The following is a 14,851-nucleotide window of genomic DNA, read 5'->3' as shown; positions in this document are numbered from 1 at the left end:
ATGTATAAATTAATAAATCATCTGCATAAAGAGAAATCTTCTTGTTCCATTCCCCACAGCAGAACGGGAGTACCCTCAGGTCCCTCCTAAGTTTCCAGACAAAAGGCTCTAAATATTTATTAAAAAGCAATTGTGATAACAGACACCCCTGTCTCGTGCCCCTTTTTATTTTGAAAGATGAGGATAAGACTCCATTTACCAAAATCCTAGCCTCTGGGTCCTGGTAGATCCTCTGCAAAATGCCCCAAAATTTCTTTCCTTAATTAAAAATCTCACAAACCTTCCTCAAATAAACCCAGTTTAGCCTATCAAAAGCCTTAGTAGCATCCACCAAAACTATTGCCAAGGGATCCCCATGAGTAGTCGCTAAGTCAATTGAACCTATCAAAATATGTATCAAATCCTGCATCGACTTCCCCTTCATAAAGCCTTTTTGATCCTGATGAATAATTTTTCACAGGACCTCACTTGTCCACCATAATTTTCACAAAAATCTTGTAGTCATTGTTTAGCAGTGAGATAGGTCTATATTCATCACAAGATCTCAAATCCTTCCCAGGCTTCAGAATTACTGTAATAATTGCTCCTTCCATGTCGGGGACATTTTACTTCTCCCTTCTAAGATGTCATTACACAGGTCCAAAAAAAAGGGTTAATACTATCTCCCAAGAACCTATACATTTCTAATGGCAAGCCATCTGGGCCTGGTGCTTTACCCACTTTGCCTGTTTTTAAAACAGACAATAACTCTTTTAACTCAATTTTTTCATTCAATATTCTACTATCCTCCTCACACAAGGAGCCTAGGTCCAAGCCCTCCAACCAGCCTACCACATCATCCGTCCGTACATCCAACTCCTCAGCATATAATTCAGAAACAAAATCTCGAAAGAGTTCACTAATCTCATTATCACACTTTTTTATCCTTCCTGTATTAACCTCTCTGACCTCTTTCACCCTGCCCTTTTCTCTATCTGCTTTCAACTTCCACGCTAATATCTTTCCACAGTTCTCCCCATATTCAAAATGCTCCATCCCCTATGCCTCACTCCTCATCCTGACCCTCCCCCTCTATCTCCGCTCGCAGCCTTAAACGAACCCTGCATAGGTTATCCACCTCCTCCTCTACCAAGCCCTTCAAGTCCTGGACTAGCCAACGTGACCTCTACCTGTCGTATCCCCTCCTCCAACCGGTATATCTCTTCCTTATTGTAGGAAAGTACCATCTTGCCTGGCATGTTACCCCCATTTTTACATGTATGTAAGTTTGTTTCTGCCTGTCTCACTGGGATCCTGCTAGCCAGGACCCCAGTGGTCATAGTTTGTTGCCTGAATGTATGCACCTGTGTACTGACTAACTGTGTCACTGAGGCTCTGTTAACCAGAACCTCAGTGCTTATGCTCTCTCTGCCTTTAAAATTGTTACTATAGGCTAGTGACCATTTTTACCAATCCTAATTGGCACATTTGAACACCCTCATAATTCCCTAGTATATGGTACCTAGGTACCCAGGGTATTGGGGTTCCAGGAGATTCCTATGGGCTGCAGCATTTCTTTTGCCACCCACAGTGAGCTCAGACAAATCCTACATAGAACTGCCACTGCAGCCTGAGTGAAATAATGCGCACATTATTTCACAGCCATTTTCACTGCACTTAAGTAACTTATAAGTCACCTATATGTCTAACCTTCACTTACTGAAGGTTAGGTGCAAAGTTACAAAGTGTGCGAGCACCCTTGCACTAGCAAAGGTGCCCCCAAATAGTTCAGGGTCATTTCCCCAGACTTTGTGAGTGTGGAGACGCCATTACACATGCGCACTACATATAGGTCAATACCTATATGTAGCTTTACAATGGTAACTCCAAATATGGCCATGTAACATGTCTAAGATCATGGAAATGTCCCCCCCATGCCAAATCTGGTATTGGGGTGTCAATCCCATGCATCCCCGGGGCTCCACTATGCACCCGGGTACTGCCAAACCAGCTCTCCGGGGTTTTCTCTGCAGCTACTGCTGCTGCCACACCAAAGACAGGGTTCTTCTCTCCTGAGGTCTGGGCAACCCAGTCCCAGGAAGGCAGAACAAAAAATTTCCTCTGAGAGAGGGTGTTACACCCACTCCCTTTGGAAATCGGTGTTAAAGACTGGGGAGGGGTAGCTTCTCCCAGCCTTTGGAAATGCTGTGAAGGCCCTCCTTGCATAAGACAGTCTACACTGGTTCAGAGAACCCCCAGTCCCTGCTCTGGCGTGAAACTGGACAAAGGAAAGGGGAGTGACCACTCCCCTGTCTATCACCACCCCAGGGGTGATGCCCAGAGCTCCTCCAGTGTGTCCCAGACCTCTGCCATCTTGGATCCAGAGGTGTGAGGGTACTCTGGAGGCCTCTGAGTTGCCAGTGCCAGCAGGTGATGTCAGAGACCCCCCTGATAGGTGCTTACCTGACTAGGTGGCCAATCCTCCTCTGAGAGCTATTTAGGGTCCCTCCTGTGGACTTTTCCTCAGATAATGACTTGCATGAATTCACCAGAGTTCCTCTGCACCTCTCTCTTCAACTTCTGCCAAGGATTGACCACTGACTGCTCCAGAACACCTGAAAAACTGCAACAAAGTAGCAAGAAGACTACCAGTGACATTATAGCGCCTAATCCTGCTGGTTTTCTTAACTGTTTCCTGGTGGTGCAGGCTTTGGGGGCCGACTGCCTTCATCCTGCACTGGAAGCCATGAAGAAATCTCCTGTGGCTCAACAGAATTTTCCCCCGGCTCCAGCAGGCACCAAACTTCAGCATCACTGATACTCTGGGACCCCTCTCATCCCAACGAGCTTGGCCCATGGAACACAGGTAGTAGACCAAAGTGACCCAGACTGTCCAGTGGTCCAAGTGTCCAAATTTGGACGGGGTAAGTCCTTGCCTCCCCTCTCCAGACAGTAATCCTGTACACCACGTGAACTGCAGCTGCTAGGTCCCCAGCACTCTGTCCTGCATTGCTCAACTCCCTGAGTTGACCTTGGGCTTCGTAGGATCCTCTTTTGCAGGGTTGAGATGACCGTCTTGCTCAGTCTTTTCAAACCCATGATCAAGGACTTCTGTGGGTGCTACCTTCTTGTGTGTGGGCTCTCTACATTGCTGAGGGCCCCCTCTGTCTCCTATCCCAAGTGGCAACATCCTGGTCCTTCCTGGGCCCAGGCACCACCCTTTTTCTTCAACTGCAACTCTTGCAGCTAGCAAGGACTGTTTGTGGTCTTTTGCCAAAGAACAAAATCTGCATCCTCCAGAACTCCGTGCAACATCTTCGGCACAAAGGAGAAGTTCCTAGCACCTTTTGTTGTTGCAGAATCTTCAGCTTCTTCTATCTATAGGCAGCCATTTTGCACCTTCATCTGTGGTTTAGTGGGCTCCTGCCCCCCCGGACACTTTCATGACTCTTGGACTTGGTCCCCTTACTTTGCAGGTCCTCAGGTCCAGGAATCCATCTTCAGTGCTTTGCAGTCTGTTGTGGTCTTTGCAAAATCCTCTATCACAAGTTTAGTGTTTTTCTAGGGAAATAGTAGTACTTTACTCCTACTTTCCAGGGCCTTGGGGTGGGTTATCTTAGACACCCTTAGGGCCATATTTATACTTTTTGATGCAAAACTGCGCTAACGCAGTTTTGCGTCAAAAAAATTAGCGCCGGCTAACGCCATTCTAAGCACCATGCGGGCGCCGTATTTAATCAATGACATTAGCCGGCGTTAGCCGCCGACGCTGCCTGGTGTGCGTGGAAAAAAACGACGTACACCAGGCAGCGCCGGCGTAGGGGGATATGGGGCTTGGGCGTCAAGAAATGGGGCAAGTCAGGTTGAGGCAATTTTTTCGCCTCAACCCGATTTGCGCCATTTTTTTCGACTCCCAACCCCCATAGAAATGACTCCTGTCTTAGCAAAGACAGGAGTCATGCCCCCTTGCCCAAAGGCCATGCCCAGGGGACTTATGTCCCCTGGGCATGGTCATTGGGCATAGTGGCATGTAGGGGGGCACAAATCAGGCCCCCCTATGCCACAACAAAAAAAAAAAAGAAAAAAACACTTACCTGAACTTACCTTAATGTCCCTGGGATGGGTCCCTCCAGCCTTGGGTGTCCTCCTGGGGTGGGCAAGGGTGACAGGGGGTGTCCCTGGGGGCATGGGAGGGCACCTCTGGGCTCCTTCAGAGCCCACAGGTCCCTTAACGCCGGCCTTTTGCAGGCGCTAAAAAACGGCGCAAAAGCGGCCGTACGTCATTTTTTTTGACCCGCCCACTCCCGGGCGTGAATTTTGCCCGGGAGTATAAATCCGACGCACATGCCTCGGAGTCGATTTTTTCGACGTGAACGCCTACCTTGCATCTCATTAACGCAAAGTAGGTGTCCACGCTAAAAAATTACGCAAACTCCATAGACTTTGGCGCTAGACGCGTCTAACGCCAAAGTATAAATATGGAGTTAGTTTTGCGTCAGAATTGCGTAAAAAAAAACGACGCAATTCCGGCGCAAACGGAGTATAAATATGCCCCTTAGTGTTTTCTTACACTCCCAGTGACCCTCTACACACTACACTAGCCTAGGGGTCCATTTGTGGTTCGCATTCCACTTTCTTAGTATATGGTTTGTGTTGCCCCTATGCCTATTGCATCCTATTGTATTCTACAGTGTTTGCACTACTTTCTAACTGTTTTACTTACCTGATTTTGGTTTGTGTGTATATTTTGTGTATTTTACTTACCTCCTAAGGGAGTATATCCTCTGAGATATTTTTGGCACATTGTCACTAAAATAAAGTACCTTTATTTTTAGTAACCATGAGTATTGTGTTTCTTATGATATAGTACCTATATGATATAAGTGGTATAGTAGGAGCATTGCATGTTTCCTAGTTCAGCTTTGGCTGCTCTGCTATAGCTACCTCTATCAGCCTAAGCTGCTAGAACACTACTACTCTACAAATAAGAGATAAGTGGACCTGGCACAGGGTGTAATTACCATTGGTACCCACTATAAGACAGGCCAGCCTCCTACACTCCATCTATAGGAAGCCATACTAATTAGCCTTCCGTGGAGAAATGCCTTAAAGGAATCCCACACCATAGCAGGTGGGGCAGAGCCTACATTTAGAGACAAAAATTCCCTTACATCCACTTGTAACTTTCCCACTATCTCACTTTCTAACAAAAGTGACCTATCTATTGTCCATCTTCCTTGAACTGCCCTCCCAGTTAAACCAATGCTAATCGAGATGGCAGAATGGTCTGACAAGTGGGCTCCAACATGAAAAATTTCCTTTACACACTGACCCAAACCCCTATTTATCAAGATAAAATCGATCCTGGATTGATGTCTGTATTTTTTGTTATTAAACGTGTAACCTCTGGAAGAACCGTTCCTCTCCCTCCATATATCGGATAAACCCAATTGGGACATTTTAAACAGAAGTTGATGATGCATTTTCATATTAATTCTGGACCTACTCCCTGAAGATCTATCTAGGTTGTAGTTTAAAAGCACATTAAAATTCCCCAACCAGATGATAGGATCAGGACATAACAACAGGTGCTGAAATAAATCTACTAATGGGGCAATGTCATCCTTATTGGGACCGTAGTATCCTACGAGCGTAAACGCCTTATCATACATCATCAATCTCCCAATAACCCATCTTCCACCCTTATCGAACCGACCGTCCTGGAGAGAGATGTTAAGATACTTATTAACCAGGATGGCGACCCCTTTACTGCCCCCACCCTGTCCTGAACAGACTATCCCTTGTACCCACCCACAGGGCTTAAACATTTCCATACATTCCTGTCTCAACAAGTGGGTCTCTTGAAGCACTAATATATCTGCCCTATCATCTTTCATGTATTGTAGCAACTTTTTCCGCCTACTTACCACCCGTAAACCATTTATATTCCAGGTAAGGAGTCTCACTACCTTTTCATCCATCATCCACCTGACACCTACTCCCCCGAAAAAAACACTAACTGCTATGATTTTGAGGACCAATTTTTTGTCTTTTTCCCTTCATATGCTACCTACCCAGTGCCCCTAGCCTCCCACCCCCCAACCCATCATCCCTTCCAGGAAAACCCACCATACTTTTTTGGGGCAATAATGCCCCTGGAGGGCTCTTGTCTGGCGTGCTGCTACACAATACTTAATATAAATGTTATATATCAAATAGTACTCATAACTAACGGGAGAATTGAAAAGATTTACTGGACTCCAACTTCTTAATCAGGTCATCAACCTCTCCAACATCCTTAAAGTTAAACATTTTATTGTTCGCCATCACCCTCTATGTGGCGGGGAATCTCAACTGCACTGAGGCACCAAGGGGCATATTTATACTCCGTTTGCGCCGAATTTGCGTCATTTTTTTCGACGCAAAACGAACTCCATATTTATACTTTGGCGTTAGACACGTCTAGCGCCAAAGTTCATGGAGTTAGCGTCATTTTTTTGCGTGAACACCTTCCTTGCATTAATGATATGCAAGGTAGGCGTTCCCGTCTTAAAAAATGACTCCGATGCTATTGCGTCGGATTTATACTCCCGGGCAAAAATGACGCCCAGGAGTGGGCGGGTCTAAAAAACCCGCATTTGCGCCGGATTTTAGCGCCTGGGTCAGGGCAGGCGTTAAGGGACCTGTGGGCTCAGAATGAGCCCAGAGGTGCCCTCCCCTGCCCCCAGGGACACCCCCTGCCACCCTTGCCCACCCCAGGAGGACACCCAAGGCTGGAGGGACCCACCCCATGGACATTAAGGTAAGTCCAGGTAGGTATTTTTTTTAATTGTTTTTTTGTGGCATAGGGGGGCCTGATTTGTGCCCCCTACATGCTACTATGCTCAATGACCATGCCCAGGGGACAGAAGTCCCCTGGGCATGGCCATTGGGCAAGGGGGCATGACTCCTGTCTTTGCTAAGACAGGAGTCATTTCAATGGGGGATGGGCGTCGTAAAAAAATGGCGCAAATCGGGGTGTTGCGATTTTTTTGCCTCAGCCTGACTTGCACCATTTCTGGACGCCCATACGCCATTTTCCCCCTACGCCGGCGCTGCCTGGTTTACGTCGTTTTTTTTTAATGCACACCAGACAGCGCCGACGGCTAACGCCGGCTAACGTCATTCAATAAATACGGCACCCGCATGGTGCTTCAGAATGGCGTTAGCCGGCGCTAATTTTTTTGACGCAAAACTGCGTTGGCGCAGTTTTGCGCCAAAAAGTATAAATATGGGCCCAAGTTTCCTTAGCCCCTCCATTGTTGTCCCCAACTCCCACTGCCTGCCCAGCGTCATCGCTGAGAGGTCCGACCTGATCTCGAAGGTGATTTCCTCAGCCGAAACTGACTTCTTCTTTAAAGCTGCTAATAGGATTTTTTCCTCAATTGCATAAGTATGGAAGCACACCAAAATTTTCCTTGGGGAATCTTGATTTAATTGCCTCTTGAAAGGATCACAATTCACCCTTTGAATGTCTTTTGCAATCTCCTCATCTGACAACTCCACCTGCAGCCCCTGTCTGATCAGCCGAACTACCAAGCCCTTCAAATCATCAGCTTCAAGACCTTCAGGAATTTTTAAAAATCTCAAATTGTTACGCCTCTGATAATTTTCCAAAGTATCAAGCTTACTTCTGATAGGTTCTTCACCACTTTTCAAAGTCCGTATGCCTTTCTTATTATTCCTTACTTCCGCCTTTAAGTTCCCAAGCTCTTCTTCCAGAACTACTGTTCGACCAGCAGATAGTAAAAAAAATTCCCAAGCGATTCACACATTTGTCGGATCTCATGTTGATTCAAATTTGACCTCTCAAAACAGTCCTTAATTTTGCCGGCCAAGCTTTTGAAAATTTCTGAAATCAAATGACTCATGGGGGTTATGGGGTCCCACATAGCTCCACAACCAGGTCCTTTCTCTACCTCAGTTCTAGATGTGATGACAACCAAATCCTCTACCTCTATCTCTATCCTCTATCTATGAACTTGATACTCGATCTCTCCTAACTCTGCCACATCCTGTTCTGTAAGCTCCAAGGAGTCCTGAACCCAGGGGGGATTCTTCTGTGAGGGACTGAAGCTCTCCTCCTCCCCCTGATCCTGCAAGGCTCCAGCCAAAGGAGAGAACCTATTTGACACAGGGAGAGCATGTATCACCTGTGCCACCTGGGGATCCCTGGAGCCAACCCTTTCAGCCATATTAAGCACTACAATTTCACCAGCTGGGTTAGGTAACAGTCCCACCCCACCCTAGAACTCTCCTTCCTGGTAGAGTCAAATTCATCAACTTGTGATTTAGGGAGTACCCTAAAATATGTTCTCAACGAGGGGGTGACCTTTTGAGTATTGGCATGCCTGCACTTTAAGGTACCACGACTCTTATCTTGACCACAAGCGTCTTGCACCTCAGGTAATACCTTTATCGGTTCTTTAGCTATGGGGTCTTCTGATTTCCTTTTACTCCCAAAAATCCTTCTCTCACTTCTTAATGCATATACTGGACTCCTGCCTGATTCTGACCTCCTCTGCACCCCAGGCCCACTTGTGGTAATTCGGGGACCTCCTTGCATAGGTCTCTTACCTCCGATTACCCCAATCTCCACCAGTTCTGGCTTCTGCTGTTCCAATAACAAGGAAGATGAGACAGTACCTTGGACGCCTGGACCTGCATCTGAATCGCAGCTAGTCAGGCTGCTCAATCGACTTGTGCTGACTCTACCACTCCTCCTCTGGAGGGGAATCTGTGTTGCTGCCACTCTGCTACGTTTCAGGTCTGTTGCTACTCTCCCCCAGGGCGTAGGTCTACCAAATGCCCTCAAACTTCGGGGTCTCTCCAGCTTAAAAGAGCCCCTTTCAGATAGGTGAAAAATGCTCTACCCGTCGCTACCCTCCTGCTCCTGTCACCGCAATTATCACTATTATGCCATTCACATCATAATAAACAGCCGCCCTCTGAGCACCTCTGTGACCCACTACTTGCCTACCGCCATGTACAACATTCATAGCACTGTGAATCTTGTACAATTAACACCATGGACAAATGGTACACATTACACATGTTTAGCAGATGGTGTCAGATTTATTGGTCACATTTTGCAGTGGAGATTCTGTTGACAATTTACACAAGCATAGCACATTGATGTGTCACTCTGCACATACTTGACTCGGGGATCACACTCGTCCAAGATTCCCTATACTCCTGTGTCATTTTTGTTATCTCATGTATATAGCCATGCAATATATTACAGTGGTCAAGCCTTTAAAGGCCATGGATATTTGTCCATGGTTATCACGTACCCTTGCACCATGACACATGTGTGTTGGCTTTGTTGCACTTCAAAATCTCCTGGCTAAATACAGGGAACAACAACAGGAATAATCCATTTGTCTGTCGGACAGAGCATTGCTGCCCTTGTCCTGGATGCAGGTTGGCACAAGCACACTACTCATAATCCTGGCCTTTGTCTTGACATTGTAAAGTAAACCCTATGGCCAACAGACATGCAAAAGCAAAGTTGGAATCAGTCATTTATACCACAGTATAAGTGACTGATTCACTTTACAATAACACTAAATCTCTAGGTCGTCCAAGAGTTGCTGTTCCTGGGCAATTAGGTCTACCCACCTGTGCTTCAACTCGTGATTTGTGGGCTCAACATCATATATGTAGGTGAGCTGGTGGTGGACCTTGCCCCACCGCAGCTTCCTTGCCTCCGTCTTAGAGCCAAGGATGACACAGCCACCCATGGTCACGATATTGGGGAGGTAGTGACAGACAAGCCATATGAAACCTTCCAGCTCATCTGCAGTCATACACCTTTCCCTTCCCTTCCCTTCCCTAACATGTGCCACTCAAACTCCACAACCCAAAAACCTATATCAATATCCCAAGCTACCCCCAACTACCCCAACAAACCTAATCTACCCCAGAGACAGACAACCCACAATACACAGTTAATAACAGCACAAAAAGACAGAAAAACAACAAAAAATACTTTTGGGACACAACACAGACAGCAGACAGCAGAATAGACTCACTAAATACCACTCCTCACACCAGCACCACACAACTTTCACTCAAGCACAGACTGAAAAACTATAAAGGGAAAGTGAAAGTAACTTCACTTTACCATGTTTGCAGCAAAGAAGTTCAATTGCATCACTTCCTGGGTGTAAGTGTCACGTTTTAATGTAATGAGTCACTATTTTTTTTAAGTATGATGCCCATGCGTGTTTTTTTTAGTTGAACGAAAGGGCACACTGTCTTAATTTAAATGCATAGGTGCAATGTGTCAATTTTTTTTATACTTGATGGCAGGAAATTACTGCATGCATTTTTTGTTGTGCAAAAGTTTAAATGTGTTTGTTTATTCATTTTGATCTGTGGGATGCATGGGAGCAGTGATATGAACTGCAAGTATGCATGTGTATGACACTATATTCAACATGCTGGTCTTCACATATTCACAATGTGTGTACTTTGAGTATACATATGTGCAGAAACTTGCATTGTTGGTCTTATAGTATGCATTTTTCACATTTCCTGTTTGGCCACACAGCTTAGGTTAGCTGGCCTGTGTGTGAAACATGTTCATGCACATGATACCCTTGACAACTGCATACCTAGGGATGTTGGTGACTTGGCCTGTTATGTGCTTTGCTAACCCAAACCTATGTAAGTGCATGTGTGTGACAGTCTATGGTGTGGCCTGAAGGACAGATGCATGCAACTCATTGGCTACGGGCAACTGACGTGTCATGGTTGGTCCATATGTGACATGCTAGTGGGTGGTATATGTTGTTCGTGTGTGATATATGATGCCTATTACTGTGTTGTGTTTGGAGATAAAACTCCTACATACTTTAATATCCTTCATGAGTAATTGTGCACCATAAGAACAAAAATCTTTGCTCATATCAGTATCAAACATGTTACCACATGTAGACACGTGTGTACTGTGTTTGCACGTCCCAAGGTTGTTTTCTACATACACAATGCAATAGATTGCACGTTTTCAGCTGTCCATGCACAAAGTTACAGGCCACACCAAGGCTGGTGCACCTTGGGGTGTCAATTGTACATACTGCCAATTCCTCACCATATAATTTTGCAGGGACTTCCTGTTGGACTTGGCCCTTTTAGCAGGGTCATCCCCAATCTTTTTCCCTCCTACCTCCTATTTTTTCTGACCTGTTTTTTGTTGGCTTTAGTATTCTGGGCACTTTACCACTGCTAACCAGTTCTAACGTGCATATGCTCTCTGTGTAAATTGTATTACTGATTGGTTTATCAATGATTGGCATACTTGGTTTACTAGTATCTCCATAGTACAGTGCACTAGAGGTGTCCAGGGCCTGTAAATCAAATGCTACTAGTGGGCCTGCAGCACTGGCTGTGCCACCCACATTTCTCAGACCTGCCACTGCAGTGTCTGTGAGTGCAGTTTTAAACTGCCCATTCGACTTGGCAAGTGTACCCACTTGCCAGGCCTAAACCTTCCCTTTTCATACATGTAAGGCACCCCTAAGGTAGGCCCTAGGTAGCCCCATGGGCAGGGTGCAGTGTTTTTTAAAGGTGGGACATGTACGTAAGTGTTTTACATGTCCTGACAGTGATATATTGCCAAATGTGTTTTTCACTGTTGCAAGGCCTATCTCGCTCACAGGTTAACATGGGAGCTGCCTTTAAATACGTTTAGAGCACAGATTCCCTATGGGAGCAGATAGACAAGTGGAATTTGGGGTCTCTGAACTCATAATTTGAAAACAAATCTTTTAGTGAAGTTGGCTTTTAGATTGTGTGTTTGAAAATTACACTTTTAGAAAGTAGAGATTTTCTTGCTTAAACCATTCTATGACTCTGCTTGTTTGTGGTTTCCCTGTCTGGGTCACTTTGACAGTTGGGCTGTTTGCACTTCTCCTCTAGACAGTGACACAACAGGAGCTGGGGTGTAGCCTGCATATCCTGATGGGCAGTTTGGGGTGAGGAGAGGGGAGGAGTGGTCACTTACACATGAAAGGGCTGTGCCTGCCTAAGCAGCCTCTCACCCCCTGGTGGGAGTCTGGGGCCTGGCCTGGGCAAGGCGGTGTCTTGAAAACAACAGAGACTTCTCTTTGAAGTAAGCCTACTTCAAAGGCAGAAGGGGAATAAGAAGAGCAGCTAAAACCCCTGAAAATCAGATTACTTCTGGAACCAAGAAGACCCTCTGCCAAGGAGAAGAGCTGGAGAGCTCGTAAAAAAATCGTAAAAAACACAAGTTTATTAGTTAATTAAAACCATAAAACTTTCCTTCCACATAAACATTTAACAGAACAATTTTAGTGCAAAAAGACAATTACAGTTCTTTAGCTTAAGGTGAAGTGGTTAGTGAGTTTTTCTTCTATATACAGATTTTAAGAAAGGAACATACTGGTGCTATAAGTATTAATAATGAGACAACAGAACAATCTTTTTTTTTTTTTATGTAAAATTAATACAACGCCGGATAAAATCCTATGTTTAAAATGAAAAGCTATATGAGATATCGTTCCCCCGAGATATTTAACGGAAATAGTGGCAGACAACTGAGACATTGGTAAAAATAAGACAGAGTGGAGGGAGGCCTTCCATCAATTTTATCTACCCCTACTTACGTCTGATTGTTGAAGCCGGACTTTATTATGACACGAGCTAAGCAGCTCTGTGAACTACATAGGAGCCTTCCCTTCTTTAGGATATACAAAGCGGATTATATGAATTTCGCTATCGTTTCCGCCCTCCCTCTATCTGGACATTTCGAGAGGTCGTGATTTTATGAGTGAAAATTTCCAGAAATTGAACCAGCCTAATGTTCAATATAGTATTTTGAGGGTTAAAGGCTGCAATTAGTGCTTGTCTGCAGGATCTAATTCTTAAGACGTTAAATTCTTTTTTCAGCAAGAGTCTCCTTTCGGCCACCAGGGCTGGACAAATGCAGACCACATGCATCAGGTTTTCATCTGCTAGGTGGCTTAGACGGCACTCCTGGGAGTCTGCTTGCCGCTCCTTCATCCATTTTGGCATGAGGTCTAAGGTGGGGACCTCACCCAGCCTAAGTCTGAGAAAGGATTGCTTGATTTTCCGTGAGTACGGGCCCGCCATAAGTGGTGATTCTTTAAATGTTTTGTAGGAGTTAAGGATCAACCAACTATGTCCCCTTTGGGACAATGAGGTCTTGTCTTCTAGCCGGCTCTGTAATTTACTCGCTTTATTCACTACTTTATTGAAAATGGGGATGGGTAAGGACCTGTTCCATACCTCATCTAATTTCAGAAGACTCTTACTCTCTTCTAGGAATTTTATGTAGTTGGAGTTCCCTCTTTCTAGGATAATTTCCTGCCAGACTAGATTGGCTAAAGAGCCCTTTGAAGCGCGGCTCAATTTGTAGCAGCATTTAATGTATGCCGCCGGACGGGCTAACGACTGTTTGACCAGCATGAATTCCAGTCTGACCTGGGCTGGCGATGCACGCCCAGGGAGCCGAAAAACACGTTTATAGGTTTTTATCAGAAGCTTTTCCAGAAGCCCTACTTCCATCCCCCTCATTATTTCGGTCCCATAGGTGATAGTTGGAAGAAGCGTCGCTCTCATTACAGCTGTTAATGGGTTCAAAGCATGACCACAGATTGAATTTGCAAGCTTACAAAAGGCGTAAGTAAGGGCCTGCGTTTTGTTTTTTATTGCTTCTTTTTGTGCCGTGTAATTACCTCTAGCATCCACTACCAATCCTAGGTATCTGTATGATGTTACTTCCTCTAGGGTTTTCCCATTCATATGCCATTTACCTTGGGTGGATGGCCTGTGGTTTAAGGTAATCATTTTAGATTTTTTATGATTAATTTCTAAATCATTGGAGCCTGAGTATTCTTCTAATGCCTTTAGCAATTTCTGCATTCCTATTTTGGTATTACTGATTAGTAATAGGTCATCTGCATATAGTAGATTGGATACTTGTTGGCCGCCCAGTGAGGGAGAGTGAGATGAGTGACCATTTAACTTGGTGGGGAGGTCTGCTATGTACAGGTTAAAGAGTGTTGGGGCCAATACACAGCCTTGCTTCACCCCCACTGTTGTTTTGACTGCCCTGGATAGGTGAGAGCCATCCCCAAGTTTAACCTTCACCCAAGTATCAGAGTATATCATTATGATGGCATTTAAAATGGAATGTGGCAGCCCCCACTGAAGTAGTTAGGCCCACAATTTACCGCGGGAGACACAATCAAAAGCAGCTTTAAAATCAACAAAACATAAATAGGTTGGAGTCCCCTTTGCTTTTGCTCTGTTTATAATCAAGCCTAGCCCCATAAGATTTGTTAATGTTCCTTGGTGCTTGGTGAACCCGGTTTGATTGAAGGGTAGAATATTGTTATCTGTGATCCAGGCTTCTAGATGTTTTAGCACATAGCAGGAAAAGTACTTTAGGTCAACGTCTAAAAGAGAGATTAGTCTGTAGTTGCTTGGGGAGAGCACGCACCCACCCTTATATATGGGGTGGATTACTGAGCCTTTCCAGGATGCCGGGACGTTGCCTGTTGTGATCACGTCATTAAACATTGCTGCCAGGAAATTGGCCCATCTTTCTGTTTCTTGTTTAAATAGTGCTTGCGGTAGGCCATTGGGGCCGGGAGCGCAGTCCATTCGTGACTTCCCGATGATTTTTAGTAATTCTGGTGCCGTAAATTTCAAAGGTTCCGGGATGTTGGGATCCCAGCTAATCATGTGCGACTGAATTTGAGGTCCTTCTTTGATGATCCGTTCTTTTAGATGGGACTTTAAATGGGATACCCATACTTCCTCTGTTATGTTTGCGTTATTGCCT

This window comes from Pleurodeles waltl, chromosome 2_2 (assembly GCF_031143425.1).
Source record: "Pleurodeles waltl isolate 20211129_DDA chromosome 2_2, aPleWal1.hap1.20221129, whole genome shotgun sequence".
In the NCBI taxonomy this organism is placed as follows: domain Eukaryota; kingdom Metazoa; phylum Chordata; class Amphibia; order Caudata; family Salamandridae; genus Pleurodeles; species Pleurodeles waltl.
The sequence above is the reverse complement of the archived record's forward strand: the minus strand, read 5'-3'. Positions refer to the sequence as shown.